Source organism: Engystomops pustulosus, chromosome 5 (genome assembly GCF_040894005.1).
Source record: "Engystomops pustulosus chromosome 5, aEngPut4.maternal, whole genome shotgun sequence".
NCBI lineage: Eukaryota > Metazoa > Chordata > Amphibia > Anura > Leptodactylidae > Engystomops > Engystomops pustulosus.
This window is the reverse complement of record NC_092415.1, coordinates 36,144,963-36,171,569: the sequence shown is the minus strand read 5'-3', so window position 1 is coordinate 36,171,569 and position 26,607 is coordinate 36,144,963.

Here is a 26,607-nt window from a genome sequence, read left to right as displayed (position 1 = left end):
GGGGGGTCTCTGACACATCCCCTCCATGACAGGTCCTACACTCTGAGCTGGTACATTATGTCCCTGCTGCCCCCTGTGTCCTGCAGTATGGGGGTCTCTGACACATCCCCTCCATGACAGGTCCTACACTCTGGGAGGTACATTATGTCCCTGCTGCCCCCTGTGTCCTGCAGTATGGGGGGCTCTGACACATTCCCTCCATGACAGGTCCTACACTCTGGGAGGTACATTATGTCCCTGCTGCCCCCTGTGTCCTGCAGTATGGGGGTCTCTGACACATCCTCTCCATGACAGGTCCTACACTCTGGGAGGTACATTATGTCCCTGCTGCCCCCTGTGTCCTGCAGTATGGGGGTCTCTGACACATCCCCTCCATGACAGGTCCTACACTCTGGGAGGTACATTATGTCCCTGCTGCCCCCTGTGTCCTGCAGTATGGGGGGCTCTGACACATTCCCTCCATGACAGGTCCTACACTCTGGGAGGTACATTATGTCCCTGCTGCCCCCTGTGTCCTGCAGTATGGGGGTCTCTGACACATCCCCTCCATGACAGGTCCTACACTCTGGGAGGTACATTATGTCCCTGCTGCCCCCTGTGTCCTGCAGTATGGGGGTCTCTGACTAAACCCCTCCATGACAGGTCCTACACTCTGGGAGGTACATTATGTCCCTGCTGCCCCCTGTGTTTTGCAGTATGGGGGTCTCTGACACATCCCCTCCATGACAGGTCCTACACTCTGGGAGGTACATTATGTCCCTGCTGCCCCTTGTGTCCTGCAGTATGGGGGTCTCTGACACATCCCCTCCATGACAGGTCATACACTCTGGGAGGTATATTATGTCCCTGCTGCCCCCTGTGTCCTGCAGTATGGGGGTCTCTGACACATCTCCTCCATGACAGATCCTACACTCTGGGAGGTACATTATGCCCCTGCTGCCCCCTGTGTCCTGCAGTATGGGGGCTCTGACACATCCCGTCCATGACAGGTCCTACACTCTGGGAGGTACATTATGTCCCTGCTGCCCCCTGTGTCCTGCAGTATGGGGGTCTCTGACACATCCCCTCCATGACAGGTCCTACACTCTGGGGGGTACATTATGTCCCTGCTGCCCCCTGTGTCCTGCAGTATGTGGGGCTCTGACACTACCCTCCATGACAGGTCCTACACTCTGGGAGGTACATTATGCCCCTGCTGCCCCTTGTGTCCTGCAGTATGGGGGGCTCTGACACTTCCCCTCCATGACAGCAGCAGGTATGTGATGGATACAACATGATGACAGCCGCTCCCTACCTGACAGCAGAGGAGACAGATCCCGGGGGGTTATCCTGGGATTATTGGGGGTCTTCTATCTCCGGCCTGGAGGATCCTCCGCCCCTGCTCTGCTCTGATCGCTGTGTACAGGAAGCTTCACTCTGCAGAAGGCTACAGCCATTGTGATGATATCATCTGTGCCCATAGCAACCAATCACAGCACAGCAACCAATCACAGCACAGCTTTCATGCTGAAAAAGGTATAGAACATGCAAGCTGATCTCTGATTGGTTGCCATGAGTGACAGTTTTGATCAGTGAAGTCCATTATATATATTGTACTTCTATATCTGTCCACTCCCCCCTAATATTCTCACAACTGTTGTGTATGAATAAAAATCACAAGGAACTGCACCATGACTAATAACTTGGTAGTATCTGATATACTTACTTCATTCCCCACTACTGGGCTCTTACTGAAGGATTCCAGGGCGGCCATTGCTGTTGCTTCATCTGTGGCATTTTTGTTATGTTTATAACTGGCAGACAATGGGGGTCATTTACTAAGGGCCCGATTCGCGTTTTCCCGACGTGTTACCCGAATATTTCCGATTTGCGCCAAATTGCCCTGGGATTTTGGCGCACGCAATCGGATTGTGGCACATCGGTGCTGACATGCGGGATACGGGATTCGGAAAAACCGACGCATTTTTTAAAAAAAAGTGTCGCGGGACTCGCGCTTACCTTCACTCGGTCCGGCTTGGTGAAGATCAGTGCATTCCGGGGAACTTCAGCGCAGCAGCGCCACCTGGTGGACGTCGGAGGAACTACCTTAGTGAATCCCGGCTGGACCCGAATCCACCGCAGAGAACGCGCCGCTGGATCGCGAATGGACCGGGTAAGTAAATCTGCCCCAATGTGACAATTGTGCCATGGCGGATGAGAGGTTTATGACTCCTGGAGATCAGCACAGCCTCTGCCCTCTTTCGGTGTGTTACTCTTGTGTCTATATTAACCCCTTAAGGACGGAGGGTTTTTCGCCTCATTTCTCGCTCTCCAACTTCAAAAATCCATAACTTTTTCATTTTTCCGTGTACAGACCTGTGTGAGGGCTTATTTTGTGCGTAACAAATTTTACTTTCCCGTAATGTTATTTATTTTAACATGCCGTGTACTGCGAAGCTGAAAAAAAATTCCAAATGTGGAAAAATTGAAAAAAAAACGCACGTGCGTCACGTTCTTGTGGGCTCAGTTTTTACGACTTTCACTCTTCGCTCCAAATAACACGCCTACTTTATTCTTTGGTTCGGTGCGATCGCGGTGATACCAAATTTATACAGGTTTTATTGTGTTTTAATACATTTTCAAAAATTAAACGAATGTGTACAAAAAAGAAAAAAATTTTTTTGCCATCTTCTGACGCTAATAACTTTTTCATACTTTTGCCCACGGAGATGTGTGAGGGTTTCATTTTTTGCGAAATGAGGCAACGTTTTCATTGCTACTGTTTTGAGGTCTGTGCGACATTTTGATCATTTTTTATTTCATTTTTTATGTTGTGTAAAAAGGTGTAAAAGTCGCATTTCGGACATTTGGGCGCCATTTCCCGCCTCGCAGGTCACCGCCGGCCGTAACCGTTTTTATATTTTGATAGATCGGGCATTTTGGGACGCGGCGATACCTAATATGTCTGTGATTTTTACTGTTTGTTATGTTTTATATCCGTTCTAGGGAAAGGGGGGTGATTTGATTTTTTAATATTTTATTAATTTTTTTTATTTTTTAAACTTTTTTTTTTCTTTTTTTTTTCACTATCTTTTAGACCATCTAGGGTACATTAACCCTAGATGGTCAGATCGCTGCTACCATATACTGCAATACTTCTGTATTGCAATATATGGCATTTTTGCAGCACATTCATTACAATGAGCCACTGGCTCATTGTAACGAATATGCAGCTGCCAGATAGCCTCGTGTCAAAAGAAGACACGAGGCTACCATGGCAACTGATCGCCGCCCCCCGATGACGTTCGGGGGCGTGGCGATCGAAAAAAAGATGGCGGCGCCCACGCGCCGCCGTCTTTTAAACGCCGCCGGCGACTTTGCCGGCGGCGTTTAGGGGGTTAATAGCCGCGATCGGTGCAAGCACCGACCGCGGTTATTAGCGGTGGGGGTTTTGTGCAAAATGCAAAAACCCCCACCTCTGTATGAAGAGGACTCAGCCCGTGAGCCCTCTTCATACATCCCTTATACCTCTGCGCCGTAGAGCTACGGCGCAGAGCGTTAAGGGGTTAAAAAGAACGGGAGGAAGTTATCAGGTTTCTCCCTTTTCTGAGAAATTGTGCCATAAATGTGCGACTTTTACACTTGTTTTACAAAGTTTGCTGCGACAGAGTTTTACACTGTTGTGTCTTAAAAATGCAGATGTGGGCGGCTAAAAAAGTTTTAAATGTTTGCGCAATTGTGGTAGAATGTTGCAAAATCCAGTGCAAAGCAGCCGTAGGCAAGGGGTTGATTAAACATTTGCAACCTTTTTGTGACAAAAGTCTAAAAAAACTGACAGACCCTCATGCCTCATATATCAACCACTAAGATAAATCAGGACGCACATTTCCAGACTTCAGACGCCAGAGCGCTATTTTTATCAGGGGACAAGTTGTTATAGACAAAATACTGTGGTGCACATTTACTAAGGACTATGCGCCAGTTTTCCGAGGAACTTTGCACGTTCTTTTTAGTACAAACTGCTGGCACAGGTATTTAAGAAGTGTCTACATGATAATTGTATAGCACGTGACCCTTTTGCGGTGTAGGGGGCCACAGTAAGAGAAGGTGAACGAAAATCTTTTTTTGGTGTTAGTGTCCATGCAATTGTCTCTCTTTTTCTTTTCTCTTCAATGTCTCCTGCCCCCTGTTCTCTAGATTTTTCAAGTGTCTATAATGCGCTTAGGGTAACCAGGGTCCACCAGTCTTTGTTTTAGTTCCCCCGCTTGTACCTGAAAAGCATCAACATCGCTATTTAATCTCTTCAGTCGTAAAAATTGGCTATAGGGTACACCAGGGGCGTCGCTAGGTCAAAAGATCCGGGGCTCGTGCCCCGGATCTTTTGGCCAGTGCCCCGAATCTCCTCGGGTCAGCAGATCATCTGCCCCGCTGCCCGGGAGATTCCTTCCCTCTCGTTCTCATCACGATCTGTGTCCTCAGATCGTGATGAGAACGAGTGCAGGCGCTGCTTTCCCCTGCAAGGGCCTAGCCTCCGGGAGTTCCAGAGACTGAAGGACCTGTGATGATGTCATGATCACATGACCTGCAGGGGAAAGCAGCGCACAGAAAGAGAGAGAGCTGCATCTGTGAGGTGAGAAACATGATAGGGACTAGGGAAGGGGGAGAACATTGTGGGGCACATTATTTACTGGGGGGCTGTGTGAGGCACATTACTTACTGGGGGGACTGTGTAAGGCACATTACTTACTGGGGGGACTGTGTGAGGCACATTACTTACTGGGGGGCTGTGTGAGGCACATTATTTCCTGGGGGGCTGTGTGAGGCACATTACTTACTGGGGGACTGTGTGAGGCACATTATTTACTGGGGGGCTGTGTGAGGCAAATTATTTACTGAGGGGGCTGTGTGTGGGCACATTACTTACTGGGGGCTGTGTGAGGCACATTATTTACTGGGGGGACTGTGTGAGGCACATTACTTACTGGGGGGCTGTGTGAGGCACATTATTTACTGGGGGGACTGTGTGGGGCACATTATTTACTGGGGGACTGTGTGAGGCACATTATTTACTGGGGACTGTGTGAGGCACATTATTTACTGGGGGGCTGTGTGAGGCACATTATTTACTGGGGGGCTGTGTGTGAGGCACATTACTTACTGGGGACTGTGTGAGGCACATTATTTACTGGGGGGACTGTGTGGGGCACATTATTTACTGGGGGACTGTGTGAGGCACATTATTTACTGGGGGGCTGTGTGAGGCACATTATTTACTGGGGACTGTGTGAGGCACATTATTTACTGGGGGATTGTGTGGGGCACATTATTTACTGGGGGGCTGTGTGAGGCACATTACTTACTTGGGGGACTGTGTGGGGCACATTATTTACTGGGGGGCTGTGTGAGGCACATTATTTACTGGGGGACTGTGTGAGGCACATTACTTACTGGGGGGCTGTGTTTGAGGCACATTACTTACTGGGGGGCTGTGTGTGAGGCACATTATTTACTGGGGACTGTGTGAGGCACATTATTTATTGGGGGACTGTGTGGGGCACATTATTTACTGGGGACTGTGAGGTACATTATTTACTAGGGGACTGTGTGGGGCACATTATTTACTGGGGGGCTGTGTGTGAGGCACATTATTTACTGGGGACTGTGTGAGGCACATTATTTACTGGGGGGCTGTGTGTGGGCACATTACTTACTGGGGGGCTGTGTGAGGCACATTATTTACTGGGGGGACTGTGTGGGGCACATTATTTACTGGGGGACTGTGTGAGGCACATTATTTACTGGGGGGCTGTGTGAGGCACATTATTTACTGGGGACTGTGTGAGGTACATTATTTACTGGGGGACTGTGTGAGGCACATTATTTACTGGGGGGCTGTGTGTGAGGCACATTATTTTCTGGGGGGCTGTGTGTGAGGCACATTATTTACTGGGGGGCTGTGTGGGGCACATTATTTACTGGGGGGCTGTGTGTGAGGCACATTATTTACTGGGGGGCTGTGTGTGAGGCACATTATTTACTGGGGGGCTGTGTGGGGCACATTATTTACTGGGGGACTGTGTGAGGCACATTATTTACTGGGGGGCTGTGTGTGAGGCACATTATTTACTGGGGACTGTGTGAGGCACATTATTTACTGGGGGGCTGTGTGAGGCACATTACTTACTTGGGGGACTGTGTGGGGCACATTATTTACTGGGGGGCTGTGTGAGGCACATTATTTACTGGGGGACTGTGTGAGGCACATTACTTACTTGGGGGACTGTGTGGGGCACATTACTTACTGGGGGGCTGTGTGGGGCACATTACTTACTGGGGGGCTGTGTGAGGCACATTATTTACTGGGGGGCTGTGTGAGGCACATTATTTACTGGGGACTGTGTGAGGCACATTATTTACTGGGGGACTGTGTGGGGCACATTATTTACTGGGGGGCTGTGTGTGAGGCACATTATTTACTGGGGGCTGTGTGAGGCACATTATTTACTGGGGGGACTGTGTGAGGCATATTACTTACTGGGGGGCTGTGTGGGGCACATTATTTACTGGGGGGCTGTGTGAGGCACATTACTTACTGGGGGGCTGTGTGTGAGGCACATTACTTACTGGGGGGCTGTGTGTGAGGCACATTATTTACTGGGGACTGTGTGAGGCACATTATTTATTGGGGGACTGTGTGGGGCACATTATTTACTGGGGACTGTGTGAGGCACATTATTTACTGGGGGACTGTGTGGGGCACATTATTTACTGGGGGGCTGTGTGTGAGGCACATTATTTACTGGGGACTGTGTGAGGCACATTATTTACTGGGGGACTGTGTGGGGCACATTATTTACTGGGGGGCTGTGTGTGAGGCACATTACTTACTGGGGGCTGTGTGAGGCACATTATTTACTGGGGGACTGTGTGAGGCACATTATTTACTGGGGGGCTGTGTGAGGCACATTATTTACTGGGGGGCTGTGTGAGGCACATTATTTACTGGGGGGCTGTGTGAGGCACATTATTTACTGGGGGGCTGTGTGAGGCACATTATTTACTGGGGGGCTGTGTGAGGCACATTATTTACTGGGGGGACTGTGTGGGGCACATTATTAACTGGGGGGCTGTGTGAGGCACATTATTTACTGGGGGCTGTGTGGGGCACATTATTTTCTGGGGGGCTGTGTGAGGCACATTATTTACTGGGGGGCTGTGTGAGGCACATTACTTATGGGGGGCTGTGTGAGGACATTACTTATGGGGGGCTGTGTGGGGCACATTATTTACTGGGGGGACTGTGTGGGGCACATTATTTACTGGGGGGCTGTGTGAGGACATTACTTACTGGGGGACTGTGTGAGGCACATTACTTACTGGGGGGCTGTGTGTGAGGCACATTACTTACTGGGGGCTGTGTGAGGCACATTACTTACTGGGGGGCTGTGTGAGGACATTACTTACTGGGGGCTGTGTGAGGCACATTATTTACTGGGGGACTGTGTGGGGCACATTATTTACTGGGGACTGTGTGAGGCACATTATTTACTGGGGGGCTGTGTGAGGCACATTATTTACTGGGGGGCTGTGTGAGGCACATTATTTACTGGGGGGCTGTGTGAGGCACATTATTTACTGGGGGACTGTGTGAGGCACATTATTTCCTGGGGGGACTGTGTGGGGCACATTATTTACTGGGGGGCTGTGTGAGGCACATTATTTCCTGGGGGGCTGTGTGTGGGGACATTACTTACTGGGGACTGTGTGAGGACATTACTTACTGGGGACTGTGTGAGGCACATTATTTACTGGGGGCTGTGTGGTGCACATTATTTTCTGGGGGGCTGTGTGAGGCACATTATTTACTGGGGGGCTGTGTGAGGCACATTACTTATGGGGGGCTGTGTGAGGACATTACTTATGGGGGGCTGTGTGGGGCACATTATTTACTGGGGGGACTGTGTGGGGCACATTATTTACTGGGGGGCTGTGTGAGGACATTGCTTACTGGGGGACTGTGTGAGGCACATTACTTACTGGGGGGCTGTGTGTGAGGCACATTACTTACTGGGGGCTGTGTGAGGCACATTACTTACTGGGGGGCTGTGTGAGGACATTACTTACTGGGGACTGTGTGAGGCACATTACTTACTGGGGGGCTGTGTGAGGACATTACTTACTGGGGGACTGTGTGAGGCACATTACTTTCTGGGGGACTGTGTGAGGCACATTACTTACTGGGGGGCTGTGTGAGGACATTACTTATGGGTGGCTGTGTGGGGCACATTATTTACTGGGGGGACTGTGTGGGGCACATTATTTACTGGGGGGCTGTGTGAGGCACATTATTTACTGGGGGGCTGTGTGAGGCACATTACTTATGGGGACTGTGTGAGGCACATTACTTACTGGGGGGCTGTGTGAGGACATTACTTACTGGGGGACTGTGTGAGGCACATTACTTTCTGGGGGACTGTGTGAGGCACATTACTTACTGGGGGGCTGTGTGAGGACATTACTTATGGGGGGCTGTGTGGGGCACATTATTTACTGGGGGGACTGTGTGGGGCACATTATTTACTGGGGGACTGTGTGAGGACATTACTTACTGGGGGACTGTGTGAGGCACATTATTTACTGGGGGGCTGTGTGAGGCACATTACTTACTGGGGGGCTGTGTGTGAGGCACATTATTTACTGGGGGCTGTGTGAGGCACATTACTTACTGGGGGCTGTGTGAGGCACATTACTTACTGGGGGGCTGTGTGTGAGGACATTACTTACTGGGGGACTGTGTGAGGCACATTACTTACTGGGGGGCTGTGTGTGAGGCACATTACTTACTGGGGGATGTGTGAGGCACATTACTTACTGGGGGGCTGTGTGAGGACATTACTTACTGGGGACTGTGTGAGGACATTACTTACTGGGGGACTGTGTGAGGCACATTACTTACTGGGGACTGTGTGAGGACATTACTTACTGGGGGACTGTGTGAGGCACATTACTTACTGGGGGACTGTGTGAGGCACATTACTTACTGGGGGACTGTGTGAGGCACATTACTTATGGGGGGCTGTGTGGGGCACATTATTTACTGGGGGGCTGTGTGAGGCACATTACTTATGGGGGGCTGTGTGAGGACATTACTTATGGGGGGCTGTGTGGGGCACATTATTTACTGGGGGGACTGTGTGGGGCACATTATTTACTGGGGGACTGTGTGAGGCACATTATTTACTGGGGGGCTGTGTGAGGCACATTACTTACTGGGGGGCTGTGTGTGAGGCACATTACTTACTGGGGGGCTGTGTGAGGCACATTATTTACTGGGGGGCTGTGTGTGAGGCACATTATTTATTGGGGGACTGTGTGGGGCACATTATTTACTGGGGACTGTGTGAGGCACATTATTTACTGGGGGACTGTGTGGGGCACATTATTTACTGGGGGGCTGTGTGTGAGGCACATTACTTACTGGGGGGCTGTGTGTGAGGCACATTACTTACTGGGGGGCTGTGTGAGGACATTACTTACTGGGGACTGTGTGAGGACATTACTTACTGGGGGGCTGTGTGAGACACATTACTTACTGGGGGGCTGTGTGAGGACATTACTTACTGGGGACTGTGTGAGGCACATTACTTACTGGGGGGCTGTGTGAGGACATTACTTATGGGGGGGCTGTGTGTGAGGACATTACTTATGGGGGGCTGTGTGAGGACATTACTTATGGGGGGCTGTGTGGGGGACATTTCTTGGAGCGTGTTCACACATGACACTAGGACAGGCCTTGGTTTGATCACATATATTTTCCAGTAATACACATGTGATGGGTAACACGCACCTGGTTTTGTTTAAATGCAAGACAAAGGAGGGGGCATTACTGAAAGTGCAATACACATGCATTGGGGCCCGTGCCCTGGATCTTTTCCCACCCTAGCAACGCCCCTGGGGTACACTGTCTTTTGTATGGGTAGGGTGGAAACTATTGTAGTGTAGAAGGGAGTACAAAAAAACATTTTCGTTCACCTTCTCTTATAGTCCACATGAAAAGCTCATAAAGGCTGCAGTATTTAAGAATTGGAAGATCTTGCAGGAGGAAAGTCAACTAAGGGAGATAGTAGTGGAAAAACCTTTAATCTCTTTTAGACGCAGCACTACGTTAAGAAACCTTCTAGTAAAAAGTAGGTTTACCATGACCAAAAAGAATTGGCTAAAGCAGGGGTCAGGAACCTTTTTGGCTGAGAGAGCCATAAGCGCAGCTTTCAGGCATGTGCAGAAGAAGGAAGAGACCAGAGTGCTGGGCGAGATGTCCTGCATGGCAAGCTCCAATGTAAATTATCTAGTTTTTTATTTTTTTTTACAGGGAATTACCATTGTTTCTGTCCAGTGGTGGCTTAGTACATGGGGGAGGAACACTCCTTGCTGTACTAATGACTGCTGGAGCCATTGTTCTGTCAGTTGCCCCTTAAAAGTGTTGGTCTTAAATAAAGCAAACAAAAAAAGAGGGTGCTCAGTCCCATAGGGAATTTGTAGTTTCAATTGACTAAAAATCACTGAAAAGCAGGAACAGGAGCTGCAGAACCTGCAGAATACACGCACCAACCGCGGCATAGCATCCCAATACATGCGCCATCCGCTGTTGAACTTCCCTACACACGCGCATTCCGCTTCTGAACCTCCCAATACACGCGCCATCCGCTGCAGAACCTCCCAATACACGCGCCATCTGCTGCAGAACCTCCCAATATACGTGCCATCCGCTGCTGAACCTCCCAATACACGCGCCATCCGCTGCTGAACCTCCCAATACACGCGCCATCTGCTGCTGAACCTCCCAATACACGCGCCATCTGCTGCAGAACCTCCCAATACACGCGCCATCTGCTGCAGAACCTCCCAATATACGTGCCATCCGCTGCTGAACCTCCCAATACACGCGCCATCCGCTGCTGAACCTCCCAATACACGCGCCATCTGCTGCAGAACCTCCCAATATACTTGCCATCTGCTGCTGAACCTCCCAATACACGCGCCATCCGCTGCAGAACCTCCCAATACACGCGCCATCTGCTGCAGAACCTCCCAATATACGTGCCATCCGCTGCTGAACCTCCCAATACACGCGCTATCCGCTGCTGAACCTCCCAATACACGCGCCAACCGCAGCAGAGCATCCCAATACATGCGCCATCCGCTGCAGAACATCCCTATACACACGCCAACCGCTGCAGAACATTATAATACATATTTATTAAAGTATCTGCACAGTTTTCTGGGGACTTTGCACTGGATAGAACATCTCTGGAGCTTGTACATTGTATTTATAACGTGTTTTCACCAGTTTTGTGTGGCGGCTGCTCTGTGTCCCACAAGACAGAAAAATCTGCACCTAAAGGGGCTGTGCACACAAATTATGTATTTGGTCCAAGCTATTACGTGTCTAAGCTGCTGCAGAACCTCACATTAATGTAGAAATGCAGTGGTGGGGGGAGATATGAGGGGATGATGCAGAGGGTCTGTAAGGGACACTTAGGAGCTCCTGCACACAGGACACTAAGGGGTTAAGGCAGAGTGTGAGGAGACACTGGGGGGAGGGAGCACTTATCTCTGGCTGATCCCCAGCTGCTGACTCCTTCTCCAGGTGCTGGATGTCTCTGGACTATGCAGCTCTCTCCTCTGCGTGAACTTCCCGCGCTGCTACATCCAGCCCCGGGATTGGCTGCAGGCAGACAGTCTCCTCCCCTCCCTCTCTCACACAGGGAGGAGACTGCTGCAAGGACGGAGATGCCGCCCCTGAATTAACCCCATGTACCCCTGCGCTGCTCTGCCGATTACATCCAGGGGCATAACTACAGTCAGGGGCACAACAGGGGCCTCGGACATACGGCCCCTGGTCTTGGCAGGCATCTTAGTTGCTGCGGCTGTAGTTATGCCCCTGGATAGGAGCCCTGGCTGCCATCAAAAGAGCCATATCTGGCTCACGAGCCATAGGTTCCCGACCCCTGGGCTAAAGGATTGTGTCCCAGAAGGGAACTACAGATGTGGTCACTGTAATTTTTGCCAATATAATATTAAGAGTAAAGTCATTAATTTTGCAGGACACTCACACAGGGTTAGATCCTTCGTGAGATGCAGGACTACGTTTGTAGTAAACATTTTGATATGTCCCTGCGACAAATTTTACATTGGGAATATAGTCATTAAAAAAAGGTGTTACTGTGGTGCATAGTAGGAGTTAATCCAAATCTCGCAACACGTATATGCCAGCCCTGTTCAGAAGGAATGGTGCAAATGTCAATGCTCTGTAATGTGGTTTTGTTTGTTTTTATTTACCTATATTTGGTGCTTAACCCCTTAATGACCGCCCTATTGGGATTCTACGGCGGTCATTAACCCCTTCCCGACGCGCGCCTAGTACGGCGCGCGCCGGGTCCCGGTGCATGGAGAGGGCTCGCGGGCCGAGCCCTCTCCATAGCCGGTAAGTCTTTGCTGCATATTGCAGCAAAGGCTCACTGGTAACACCCGCGATCGGTGCTAGCACCGATCGCAGGTGCTTTCACGGCGATCGCCGCCGGCAATGCTGCCAGAGGCTTCAAAAAGATGGTGCCGCATGGGCCGCCATCTTGCCGCATATCATCACTCCCCGATGACGTCACGGGGAACGGTGATCCGTTGCCATGACAGCTTCGGGTCTCACGAAGGCCCGAAGCTGTCTCGTTTTAACCCCTTCATTACAATATGCTGATAGCACATTGTAATGAATGAGGAGTAAAATCCCCATATACTGCCATATTGCAGTATGGCAGGATTGATCAGACAACCTAGGGTTAAAGTACCCTAGGGAGTCTGAAAAATAGTAAAAGTAAAAGTTAAAAAAAGTTAAAAAAAAAAAATTATAAAAAAAACCCCTAAAAATTCAAATCACCCCCCTTTTCCTAGAACTGATATTAATATTATTAAATGGTAAAAATCATAAACACATTAGGTATCCCCGCGTCCAAAAATGCCCGATCTATCAAAATATAATAAAGTTTTTTCACTGCGTTTAACCCCGTAACGGTAAATAGCGTCCAAAGATGAAAATGATATTTTTTTGCCATTTTGGAAAATATAAAAAAATTAATAAAAAGTGATCAAAAGGTCGCACAGTCCTAAAAATGATAGCAATGAAAAGTCGCAAAAAATGACACCACCCACAGCTCCATACACCAAAGTATGAAAAAGTTATTAGCGCCAGAAGATGGCAAAATAAAAAAAAAAATTTTGTACAGGAGGGTTTAATTTTTTTAAATGTATGAAAGCATTATAAAACCTATACAAATTTGGTATCCACGTAATCGTAGCAACTCAAAAAATAAAGTAGACATGTCATTTGGGGCACACAGTCAAAGCTGTAAAACCAAGCCCACAAGAAAACGTCGCAAATGTGTTTTTTCACCTTTTTCACTGCATTTGGAATTTTTTTTCCGCTTCCCAGTACACGCCATGGAATATTAAATACCGTCACTACGAAGTGCAATTTATTACGCAGAAAATAAACCATAACAGAGCTCTTTATGTGGAAAAATAAAAAAGTTATAGATTTTTGAAGGTGGGGAGTGAAAAATGGAAGTGAAAAAACTAAAAAAGGCAAAGTCGTTAAGGGGTTAAGGAAACTTCTTCTGACGCGACGCCGATGGCTTTACATTAAAGATCGGGGTCCAGTGAAAGGACCCCAGGGCTCTCCTTGCTGCCAGTGCAGCTTCGGCACTGACTTCCTGCTTCTGTCGCCGGCATAAAGTAGCCAGAAGCTGTTTTACTGTGATCGCAGGGTGCCAGCTGTGATACACAGCTGGCACCCCACTGTAACACCCGCGATTGGAGATAACTCCGATCGTGGGTGTTAACCCCTTACACGCCACGGTCAAGAATGACCACTGTGTATAAAGGGATCCCTGCACATTCCCTGCGGATAGGACCCTTGTAATACCAGGGCATCTGATCCAACCCTCTGCAGGGCAGCCCCGAGGTCTGCTAAGTACCCCGGTGATGCCCAATGTTTCCTCCATTTAGACCCTACACTGTCTGTTTACCCTGCATTACAATACATTAGTATTGTAGTGCAGTGTCTTGGATTTGAAACAGCAATCAGATTGTGAAAATTGTGAAAAACATTTTTAATAAAATTTAAAATAATCCAATGCAAATATAAAAAGTACATAAAGCCCCAAATTCCCATAGCAAAACCTAATGATGTATTAAAACACAAATACACACATCCCTTCCACATATTTGGTACCATTGCATCCCTAAAAGTCAGCACACTATGTATCTGGTGAAACACCTGAAAATTCTGCCTGACACAGCTCGTTTGATAAGGGGATGATGTGCTGCATATCCTCTCGTGCTCCAGCGTCTGGGGTATAGACAGTTGAAAGTTGCACATGGAGACATTGGTGGACGCTGTGGAGGATCGTGGAGGCGAAATGGACAGGAAACAGCAGGGGCAGCATGCATGGATGCCTCTGAGGCTGCCTAATCTTGGGATGGAGCTGGCGGTCCGCTGGCAGGCGAGCTTTCGCCTGTCCAAGCCCCTGTCTCTCGGCTCCTCCCCACCCAAAATGGGCCTGGGGGCCAGAAGTGTTTACTTTGAAAAAATTATAATTTTCAAAGCAGGCCGGGTCGTTTGAATATTTCACCTAGGAATAATGGAATAGCATAGTGGTTCTATTTTTAATTGTTTTTACGGAAATGGTTCCATGATTAAGAGCGACAGTATGGGGCATCCATATTGCGCTGCTATGATTGCAACTTCAGGTCTCCAGCATGGCGGCGACAGATGGGCCGAGTTCCACTATGTATCTGGTGAAACACCTGAAAATTCTGCCTGACACAGCTCGTTTGATAAGGGGACCATGTATGGAGGCAGTGAACTAGTAGTAGATTAAAGGTGCTGCAGTTAAAACTATGTTAGTTGGATCTTGGGATGGAGCTGGCGCTCCGCTGCCAGGCGAGCTTTCACCGATCCAAGCCCCTATCTCTAGGCTACTCCCCAAACAGCACTTCTAAGAACCTTTTGTATAAGATCAAGTGTAGTAGCGTTCTTATAAGTTTAGGATATGGCGGGTGAGGGGAATGTAAACAGATGCGCAAGAAGCGCTGAAATAATATTGGTAAATGATAAAAGTTTGCCAGTATATTTTGTGGATTACACAGCAGGGTGGCGACAAAGTTAACAAGTTTGATGTGGAAGCCATGAAAACAACCCAAAATTCTGCCTGACACAGTTTGTTTGATAAGGAGACAATGTATGGAGGCAGCTATATGGACGACTTTTGGAGGCAGCTATGGCGATAACGTGTGGAGGTAGCAATGGAGACAACGTGTGGAGCCAGCTAAAAAGACGACATGTGGAGGCTGCTATGGAGACAATTTAATTTGGATAGTGCCTGTATGTGGCAGTCCAAAAAAGTTTTCAAACCAGAGGAGCAGGTAGGTGGTCCTCCAGAAAAAATAAATAGATTGAGTGCCTGTATGTGGCACTCCCAAAAATTGCTTAAAACAGAGGACCGGGTAGGTGGCCCTCCAGAAAAATTAAATACTTAGAGTACTATAGCTAGAGCCAGTTGGCCCTGGCAAAAAATAGCCAGTTTCCTATGCTTTATTGTACAAAGAGGAGGAGAAGGAGGACAATGAGGAGGAGGAGTGCATACATTATTCAGGTTGAGCTTCTTTCACCTGGTGGAGAATGAAAATCCAGAGAAATCCAGGCTTTATTCATCTTGATAAGCGTCAGCCTGTCAGCGCTGTCAGTCGACAGGCGTGTACGCTTATCGGTGATGATTAGAGATGAGCGAACATGCTCGTCCGAGCTTGATGCTCGGTCGAGCATTAGCGTACTCGAAACTGCTCGTTGCTCGGACGAATACTTCGCCCGCTCGAGAAAATGGCAGCTCCCGCCGTTTTGCTTTTTGGCGGCCAGAAACAGAGCCAATCACAAGCCAGGAGACTCTGCACTCCACCCAGCATGACGTGGTACCCTTACACGTCGATAGCAGTGGTTGGCTGGCCAGATCAGGTGACCCTGGGATAGACTAGCCGCTGCCCGCGCTGCTCGGATCATTCTGTGTCTGGATGCCGCTAGGGAGAGAGCTGCTGCTGGTCAGGGAAAGCGTTAGGGTGTTCTATTAGCTTACTGTTAGGCAGGAGTGATTCTCCAAGAACCCAACAGCCCTTCTTAGGGCTACAATAACGTTATACTTTTTTTTTTTTATTTGCAGCTAGTACCATATTGTGAGGAATTTGCAGGGGGACTTGCTACCGTTGTGTTTAGCTCTTAGTGACACACATATCCACCTCAAACACCAAAGTGGGAAAATTTATTAGGGGTTTGATTTCAATTAGGCACAGTCTGCCATTTACTTTTTATTTTACGTTTATTTTTTTAATAACTCAGTGTCATCTCATCTTGCATAGTAGTGTGCTTTCATACTTGGCTAGAAAATAGCCATAGGAGAATCCAAACGGCTTACTTACGCCTACAGTAGCGTTATATATATTTGATTTCTGGTTGATCTGCTGGTGGCTGTACTTGCTGCAGTGCATCTACTTGCAAATTGTGAGCAATTTGTAGTGAGACTTGCGACCGCTGTGTTTTGCGCTTAGTGACGCACATATCCATCGCAAAGACCGAAGTGGGAAAATTTATTAGGGGTTGGATTTCAATTAGGCACAGTCTGCCATTTCCTTTTTTATTTTACGTTTATTTTGTTTAATAACTCAGCGTCATCTCATCTGGCATAGTAGTGTGCTTTCATACTTGGCTAGAAAATAGCCATAGGAGAATCCAAACGGCTTACTTACGCCTACAGTAGCGTTATATATATTTGATTTCTGGTTGATCTGCTGGTGGCTGTACTTGCTGCAGTGCATCTACTAGCAAATTGTGAGCAATTTGTAGTGAGACTTGCGACCGCTGTGTTTTGCGCTTAGTGACGCACATATCCATCGCAAAGACCGAAGTGGGAAAATTTATTAGGGGTTGGATTTCAATTAGGCACAGTCTGCCATTTCATTTTTTATTTTACGTTTATTTTGTTTAATAACTCAGCGTCATCTCATCTGGCATAGTAGTGTGCTTTCATACTTGGCTAGAAAATAGCCATAGCAATAGGATAGCATCGTTTGGTTTTAAAAACTAAAAAACACAAAAAAAAACAAAAAACACAAAAAAAAGTTAAAAAAAAATTAAAGTTATAACTCTCATTTTAAAAATGTTTAACCCGAGGGCTAGGGGTAGAGGACGAGGGCGGGGACGTGGGCGTCCAACTACTGCAGGGGTCAGAGGCCGTGGTCCTGGGTGGGGTGAGACACCACCTGCTTATGAGGGAGCAGGGGAACACCGCAGAGCTACACTCCCTAGGTTCATGTCTGAAGTTACTGGGACTCGTGGTAGAGCACTGTTGAGGCCAGAACAGTGCGAACAGGTGATGTCGTGGATTGCCGACAATGCTTCGAGCAATTTGTCCACCAGTCAGTCTTCCACGCAGTCCACCCATGTCACCGAAATCGCCACTCCTCCAGCTCCTGCACCTCAGCCTCCTCCCCCCCAGTCTGCCCCCTCCCAGGAAAATTTGGCATTTGAACCGGCATACTCTGAGGAACTGTTTTCTGGACCCTTCCCACACTCACAAACCACTTGTCCGGTTGCTGCTGAGCAATTTTCCGATGCCCAGGTTTTCCACCAGTCACAGTCTGTGGGTGATGATGACCTTCTTGACGTAGTGGAAGAAGTGTGTAAAGAGGTGTCCGACGATGAGGAGACACGGTTGTCAGACAGTGGGGAAGTTGTTGTCAGGGCAGGAAGTCCGAGGGGGGAGCAGACTGAGGGATCGGAGGATGATGAGGTGACAGACCCAAGCTGGGTTGATAGGCCGGGTGAACACAGTGCTTCTGAGACGGAGGAGAGTCCTCGACCAGAACAGGTTGGAAGAGGCAGTGGTGGGGCCAGACGGAGAGGCAGGGCCAGAGCTGGTGCATCAGCGCCAAATGTGTCAACTAGTGAAGCTCCCGTGGCGAGGGCTCTTGCGGCGAGGGCTAGATTTTCAGAAGTCTGGAGGTTCTTTAAGGAAACACCGCATGACCGACGGACTGTGGTGTGCAACATTTGCCAAACCAGGATCAGCAGGGGTTCCACCACTACTAGCTTAACTACCACCAGTATGCGCAGGCATATGAATGCTAAACACCCCACTCAGTGGCAACAAGCCCGTTCACCTCCGGCCGTGCACACCACTGCTCCTTCCCCTGTGTCAGCTGATAGTCAGCCCCCTGCCCAGGACCCTGCCACAAAAACCCCATTGTCGCCTCCACGATCCTCCACAGCATCCACCAGCGTTCAGCTCTCCATACCCCAGACGCTGGAGCGGAAACGCAAATATAGTGCAACCCACCCGCACACCCAAGCCCTTAATGTCCACATCTCCAGATTGCTTAGCCTGGAGATGCTGCCCTATAGGCTAGTAGAGACCGAGGCCTTTCGCAACCTTATGGCGGCAGCCGCCCCTCGGTATTCGGTCCCCAGCCGCCACTACTTTTCCCGATGTGCCGTCCCAGCCCTGCACCAGCACGTGTCAGACAACATCATCCGTGCCCTGACCAACGCCGTTTCTGACAAGGTCCACCTGACCACGGACATGTGGACGAGTGCTGCCGGGCAGGGCCACTATATATCGCTGACGGCACATTGGGTTAACTTGGTGGAGGCTGGGACCAAGTCTGACCCTGCGGCTGGTCATATACTGCAGACGCCGAGGATTGCGGGGCCTACCTCGGTCCAGGTGTTTCAGGCCTACTATGCCTCCTCCTCCTCCCACCCCTCCTCCACCTCCTCCTCTGAACTACCATCCGTGGGCATGGCGCCATCAGTCGGTAGCTCTAGGCACAGCAGCAGTGCGGTCGCTAAGCGACAGCAGGCGGTGCTCAAACTGCTGAGCCTAGGCGATAAAAGGCACACCGCCCAAGAGCTATTACAGGGCATCACGGCGCAGACTGATCTGTGGCTGGCACCGCTGAACCTGAAGCCAGGCATGGTTGTGTGTGACAACGGCCGTAACCTGGTGGCGGCTCTGCAACTCGGCAGACTGACACATGTGCCATGCCATACCCCAATCTGTCAGATTTGCTCACGAAGGTGCGCCGCATCTGTGCGCATTTCAGGAAGTCCAGCACAGATGCTGCCACTCTCAGGGCAGCGCAGCGCCGCCTCCAACTGCCCGCTCACCGACTGTTGTGCGACGTGCCCACGAGGTGGAATTCAACACTGACCATGTTATCCAGAGTTTACCAGCAGCGCCGAGCGATTGTAGACTGCCAGATGTCAACTTCCACCAGAACTGGTAGTCAGGTCAGTCAGCTTCCTCAAGTCTACAATGAGGAGTGGACGTGGATGTCTGATATCTGTCAGGTGCTGAGTAACTTTGAGGAGCCAACACAGATGGTCAGTGGCGATGCTGCCATCATCAGCCTCACCATCCCGCTGCTTGGCCTGTTGAAAAACTCTCTGATCAGCATGAAGTCGGAAGCTTTGCGCTCGTCACAAGAGACGGGGGAAGAAGATTCCCTTGTTGATAGCCAAAGCACCCTTAGGTCTGTTTCTCAGCGCATATCGGAGGAGGTGGAGGTGGAGGAGGATGAGGAGGAAGAGGAGGAGAATGTTGGCGAGACACAAGAGGGGACCATTGTTGAGTCCTTCACTATGGCAGATTTCATGCTAGGCTGCCTATCCCGTGACCCTCGCGTACAAAGAATTTATTCCAGCACCGATTACTGGGTGTTCACTCTCCTGGACCCACGGTACAAGCAAAATCTTTCCACTCTCATCCCTGGAGAGGAAAGGAGTGTGAGAATGCATGAATACCAGCAGGCCCTGGTGCACAAGCTGAAACAGTATTTCCCTTCTGACAGCGCTAGCGGCAGAGTGCGTAGTTCTGCGGGACAAGTAGCGAGGGAGAGTAGGCGAGCAGGCAGCTTTTCCAGCACTGGCAAGGGTACGCTTTACAAGGCTTTTGCCAGCTTTATGTCACCCCAGCAAGACACTGTCACCTGTCCCCAGTCTCGGCAGAGTAGGGCTGATCTTTACAGAAAGATGGTGAGGGAGTACGTAGCTGACCATACCATCGTCCTAAATGATCACACAGCTCCCTACAACTACTGGGTTTCAAAGCTGGACATGTGGCACGAACTGGCGCTGTACGCCTTGGAGGTTCTTGCCTGCCCTGCCGCTAGCGTGTTGTCCGAGCGGGTTTTCAGTGCAGCTGGTGGCATCATCACCGATAAGCGTACACGCCTGTCGACTGACAGCGCTGACAGGCTGACGCTTATTAAGATGAATAAAGCCTGGATTTCTCATAATTTCCAATCTCCACCAGGTGAAGGAAGCTCAACCTGAATAATTTATCCACTCCTCCTCCTCCTCATTTTCCTCCTTCTCCTCCTCTTTGTACAGTAAAGCAGAGGAAACTGGCTATTTTTTGACAGGGCCCACTGGCTCTAGCTATAGTACTTTATGCATTTAATTTTTCTGGAGGGCCACCGACCCGGTCCTCTGTTTTAAACAATTTTTGGGAGTGCCACATACAGGCACTCAATCTATTCAATTTTTCTGGAGGGCCACCTACCTGCTCCTCTGGTTTGAAAACTTTTTTGGACTGCCACATACAGGCACTCAATCTATTTCATTTTTCTGGAGGGCCACCTACCTGCTCCTCTGGTTTGAAAACTTTTTTGGACTGCCACATACAGGCACTCAATCTATTTCATTTTTCTGGAGGGCCACCTACCTGCTCCTCTGGTTTGAAAACTTTTTGGGACTGCCACATACAGGCACTCAATCTATTTCATTTTTCTGGAGGGCCACCTACCTGCTCCTCTGGTTTGAAAACTTTTTTGGACTGCCACATACAGGCACTCAATCTATTTCATTTTTCTGGAGGGCCACCTACCTGCTCCTCTGGTTTGAAAACTTTTTGGGACTGCCACATACAGGCTCTCAATCTATTTCATTTTTCTGGAGGGCCACCTACCTGCTCCTCTGGTTTGAAAACTTTTTTGGACTGCCACATACAGGCACTCAATCTATTCAATTTTTCTGGAGGGCCACCTACCTGCTCCTCTGGTTTGAAAACTTTTTTGGACTGCCACATACAGGCACTCAATCTATTTCATTTTTCTGGAGGGCCACCTACCTGCTCCTCTGGTTTGAAAACTGTTTGGGACTGCCACATACAGGCACTCAATCTATTTCATTTTTCTGGAGGGCCACCTACCTGCTCCTCTGGTTTGAAAACTTTTTGGGACTGCCACATACAGGCACTCAATCTATTTCATTTTTCTGGAGGGCCACCTACCTGCTCCTCTGGTTTGAAAACTTTTTTGGACTGCCACATACAGGCACTCAATCTATTCAATTTTTCTGGAGGGCCACCTACCTGCTCCTCTGGTTTGAAAACTTTTTTGGACTGCCACATACAGGCACTCAATCTATTTCATTTTTCTGGAGGGCCACCTACCTGCTCCTCTGGTTTGAAAACTTTTTGGGACTGCCACATACAGGCACTCAATCTATTTCATTTTTCTGGAGGGCCACCTACCTGCTCCTCTGGTTTGAAAACTTTTTGGGACTGCCACATACAGGCACTATCCAAATTAAATTGTCTCCATAGCAGCCTCCACACGTTGTCTCCATTGCTACCTCCAAAAGTCGTCCATATAGCTGCCTCCATACATCGTCCCTTTATCAAACGAGGTGTGTCAGGCAGAAATTTGGGTTGTTTTCATGGATTCCACATCAAAGTTGTTAACTTTGTCGCCACCCAGCTGTGTTATCCACAAAATATACTGGCAAACTTTTATCATTTACCAATATTATTTCAGCGCTTCTTGCGCATCTGTTTACATTCCCCTCACCCGCCATATCCCAAACTTATAAGAACGCTACTACACTTGATCTTATACAAAAGGTTCTCAGAAGTGCTGTTTGGGGAGTAGCCTAGAGACAGGGGCTTGGATTGGCGAAAGCTCGCCTGGCAGCGGAGCGCCAGCTCCATGCCAAGATCCAACTAACATAGTTTTAACTGCAGCACCTTTAATCTACTACTAGTTCACTGCCTCCATACATGGTCCCCTTATCAAACGAGCTGTGTCAGGCAGAATTTTGGGTTGTTTTCATGGCTTCCATGTTAACTTTGTCGCCACCCTGCTGTGTAATCCACAAAATATACTGGCAAACTTTTATCATGTACCGATATTATTTGAGCGCTTCTTGCTCACCTCCTTTGGTTCCTCTCTGCCACCCATTGGTTTGAAGCCTGAGTCCATTTAGGGTATGTCGCCATGCCACTCTCTAGCCTGCCGCTGCCTCTGCATGCCGTCCCCTATAGTGTCAGGGTCAATTATTGGATGTTTTAGATGCTATCTAGCTTCATTCTGTCACTCTGTCATGGCCATGCTGTTGCCCATAGTTTTGGCATAATGGTGCGATTAAGCAGCCTCAGAGGCATCCATGCATGCTGCCCCTGCTGTTTCCTGTCCATTTTCGTGGTGTTTCCATCCTTTTCTGAGGTTCCCAGGTGTTTGGCCAAGCTTCCCTGTGCAGAGCCTTGGTCCCCTTGAAAAATGCTCGAGTCTCCCATTGACTTCAATGGGGCTCGTTATTCGAGACGAGCACTCGAGCATCGGGAAAAGTTTGTCTCGAATAACGAGTACCCGAGCATTTTAGTGCTCGCTCATCTCTAGTGATGATGCCACCAGCTGCACTGAAAACCCGCTCGGACAACACGCTAGCGGCAGGGCAGGCAAGAACCTCCAAGGCGTACAGCGCCAGTTCGTGCCACATGTCCAGCTTTGAAACCCAGTAGTTGTAGGGAGCTGTGTGATCATTTAGGACGATGGTATGGTCAGCTACGTACTCCCTCACCATCTTTCTGTAAAGATCAGCCCTACTCTGCCGAGACTGGGGACAGGTGACAGTGTCTTGCTGGGGTGACATAAAACTGGCAAAGGCCTTGTAAAGCGTACCCCTGCCAGTGCTGGAAAAGCTGCCTGCTCGCCTACTCTCCCTCGCTACTTGTCCCGCAGAAGTACGCCCTCTGCCGCTAGCGCTATCAGAAGGGAAATACTGTTTCAGCTTGTACACCAGGGCCTGCTGGTATTCATGCATTCTCACACTCCTTTCCTCTCCAGGGATGAGAGTGTAAAGATTTTGCTTGTACCGTGGGTCCAGGAGAGTGAATACCCAGTAATCGGTGCTGGAATAAATTCTTTGAACGCGAGGGTCACGGGATAGGCAGCCTAGCATGAAATCTGCCATATGCGCCAGAGTCCCAACGCGCAAGAATTCACTCACCTCACTGGCCTAACTGCCCATTTCCTCCTCCTCCAACTCCTCTTCTTCTGCCCATACACGCTGAACAGTGAAGGACTGAACAATGGTCCCCTCTTCTGTCTCGCCAACATTCTCCTCCTCTTCCTCCTCATCCTCCTCCACCTCCGCCGATATGCGCTGAGAAACAGACCTAAGGGTGCTTTGGCTATCAACAAGGGAATCTTCTTCCCCCGTCTCTTGTGACGAGCGCAAAGCTTCCGACTTCATGCTGACCAGAGAGTTTTTCAACAGGCCAAGCAGCGGGATTGTGAGGCTGATGATGGCGGCATCGCCACTGACCATCTGTGTTGACTCCTCAAAGTTACTCAGCACCTGACAGATATCAGACATCCACGTCCACTCCTCATTGTAGACTTGAGGAAGCTGACTGACCTGACTACCAGTTCTGGTGGAAGTTGACATCTGGCAGTCTACAATCACTCTGCGCTGCTGGTAAACTCTGGATAACATGGTTAATGTTGAATTCCACCTCGTGGGCACGTCGCACAACAGTCGGTGAGCGGGCAGTTGGAGGCGGCGCTGCGCTGCCCTGAGAGTGGCAGCATCTGTGCTGGACTTCCTGAAATGCACACAGATGCGGCGCACCTTCGTGAGCAAATCAGACAGATTGGGGTATGTCTTGAGGAAACGCTGAACTATGAGATTTAACACATGGGCCAGGCATGGCACATGTGTCAGTCTGCTGAGTTGCAGAGCCGCCACCAGGTTACGGCCGTTGTCACACACAACCATGCCTGGCTTCAGGTTCAGCGGTGCCAGCCACAGATCAGTCTGCGCCGTGATGCCCTGTAATAGCTCTTGGGCGGTGTGCCTTTTATCGCCTAGACTCAGCAGTTTGAGCACCGCCTGCTGTCGCTTAGCGATGGCACTGCTGCTGTGCCTAGAGCTACCGACTGATGGCGCCATGCCCATGGATGGTAATTCGGAGGAGGAGGAGGTGGAGGAGGGGTGGGAGGAGGAGGAGGCATAGTAGGCCTTTGAGACCTGGACCGAGGTAGGCCCCGCAATCCTCGGCGTCGGCAGTATATGACCAGCCCCAGGGTCAGACTCGGTCCCAGCCTCCACCAAGTTAACCCAATGTGCCGTCAGCGATATATAGTGGCCCTGCCCGGCAGCACTCGTCCACGTGTCCGTGGTCAGGTGGACCTTGTCAGAAACGGCGTTGGTCAGGGCACGGATGATGTTCTCTGACACGTGCTTGTGCAGGGCTGGGACGGCACATCGGGAAAAGTAGTGGCGGCTGGGGACCGAATACCGAGGGGCGGCCGCCGCCATGAGGTTTCGAAAGGCCTCGGTCTCTACCAGCCTATAGGGCAGCATCTCCAGACTAAGCAACTTGGAGATGTGGACGTTGAGGGCTTGGGCGTGTGGGTGGGTTGCGCTATACTTCCTTTTGCGCTCCAGCGTCTGGGGTATGGAGAGCTGAATGCTGGTGGATGCTGTGGAGGATCGTGGAGGCGAAGATGGGGTTTTCGCACGGGAGGTGTTTGGGCCGTGGTCCTGGGCAGGGGGCTGACTAGCAGATGACACAGGGGAAGGAGCAGTGGTGTGCACGGCCGGAGGTGAACGGGCTTGGCCCCATTGCGTGGGGTGTTTAGCATTCATATGCCTGCGCATACTGGTGGTAGTTAAGCTAGTAGTGGTGGAACCCCTGCTGATCCTGGTTTGGCAAAGGTTGCACACCACAGTCCGTCGGTCATCCGGTGTTTCTTTAAAGAACCTCCAGACTTCTGAAAATCTAGCCCTCGCCACGGGAGCTTGACTACGAGCAACATTTGGCGCTGATGCACCAGCTCTGGCCCTGCCTCTCCGTCTGGCCCCACCACTGCCTCTTCCAACCTGTTCTGCTATAGCACTCGCCTCCGTCTCAGAAGCACTGTGTTCACCCGGCCTATCAACCCAGCTTGGGTCTGTCACCTCATCATCCTCCGATCCCTCAGTCTGCTCCCCCCTTGGACTTCCTGCCCTGACAACAACTTCACCACTGTCTGACAACCGTGTCTCCTCATCGTCCGACACCTCTTTACACACTTCTTCCACTACGTCAATAATGTCATCATCACCCACAGACTGCGACTGGTGGAAAACCTGGGCATCGGAAAATTGCTCAGCAGCAACCGGACAAGTGGTTTGTGACTGTGGAAAGGGTCCAGAAAACAGTTCCTCTGAGTATGCCGGTTCAAATGCCAAATTTTGCTGGGAGGGGGCAGACTGGGGGGAAGGAGGCTGAGGTGGAGGAGCTGGAGGAGTGCTGATTTCGGTGACATGGGTGGACTGCGTGGAAGACTGACTGGTGGACAAATGGCTAGAAGCATTGTCCGCAATCCACGACATCACCTCTTCGCACTGTTCTGGCCTCAACAGTGCTCTACCACGAGTCCCAGTAACTTGAGACTTGATGAACCTAGGGAGTGTAGCTCTGCGGCGTTCCCCTGCTCCCTCATCAGCAGGTGGTGTCTCACCCCGCCCAGGACCATGGCCTCTGACCCCTGCAGTAGTTGGACACCCACGTCCACGCCCTCGTCCTCTACCCCTAGCCCTCGGGTTAAACATTTTCCAAATTAAAGTGTAAATTTTTAATTTTTTTTTTTGTGTTTATTTTTTGTTATTTATTTATTTTTTTTAACAAAACGATGCTATCCTATTGCTATGGCTAGTTTCTAACCTACACTGACAGCACACAACTGAATTTTGTGCTGTGCCTGATGACTTTGAGCTATAAAATGAAATAAAGGTAAAAAATAAATAAATCGGCAGACTCTGCCTAATTCTAATCAAACCCCTAATAAATTGTCCCACTTCGGTGTTTGAGGTGGATATGCGTGTCACTAAGAGCTAAACACAACGGTCGCAGGTCTCCCAGCAAATTCCTCACAATATGGTACTAGCTGCACTACTAATGCCAGCAAGCCCAGCCACAAGCAAACAAAAAAAAGGAAAATATAACGCTATTGTAGGCCTAAGTAAGCCGTTGGGGTTCTCCTATGGCTATTTTGTAGCCTACAATGAAAGCACACTGCTTTGCAAGATGAGTTTGAGCTATAAAATGAAATAAAGGTAAAAAAAAAATAAATCAGCAGACTCTGCCTAATTCTGATCAAACCCCTAATAAATTGTCCCACTTCGGTGTTTGAGGTGGATATGCGTGTCACTAAGAGCTAAACACAACGGTCGCATGTCTCCCAGCAAATTCCTCACAA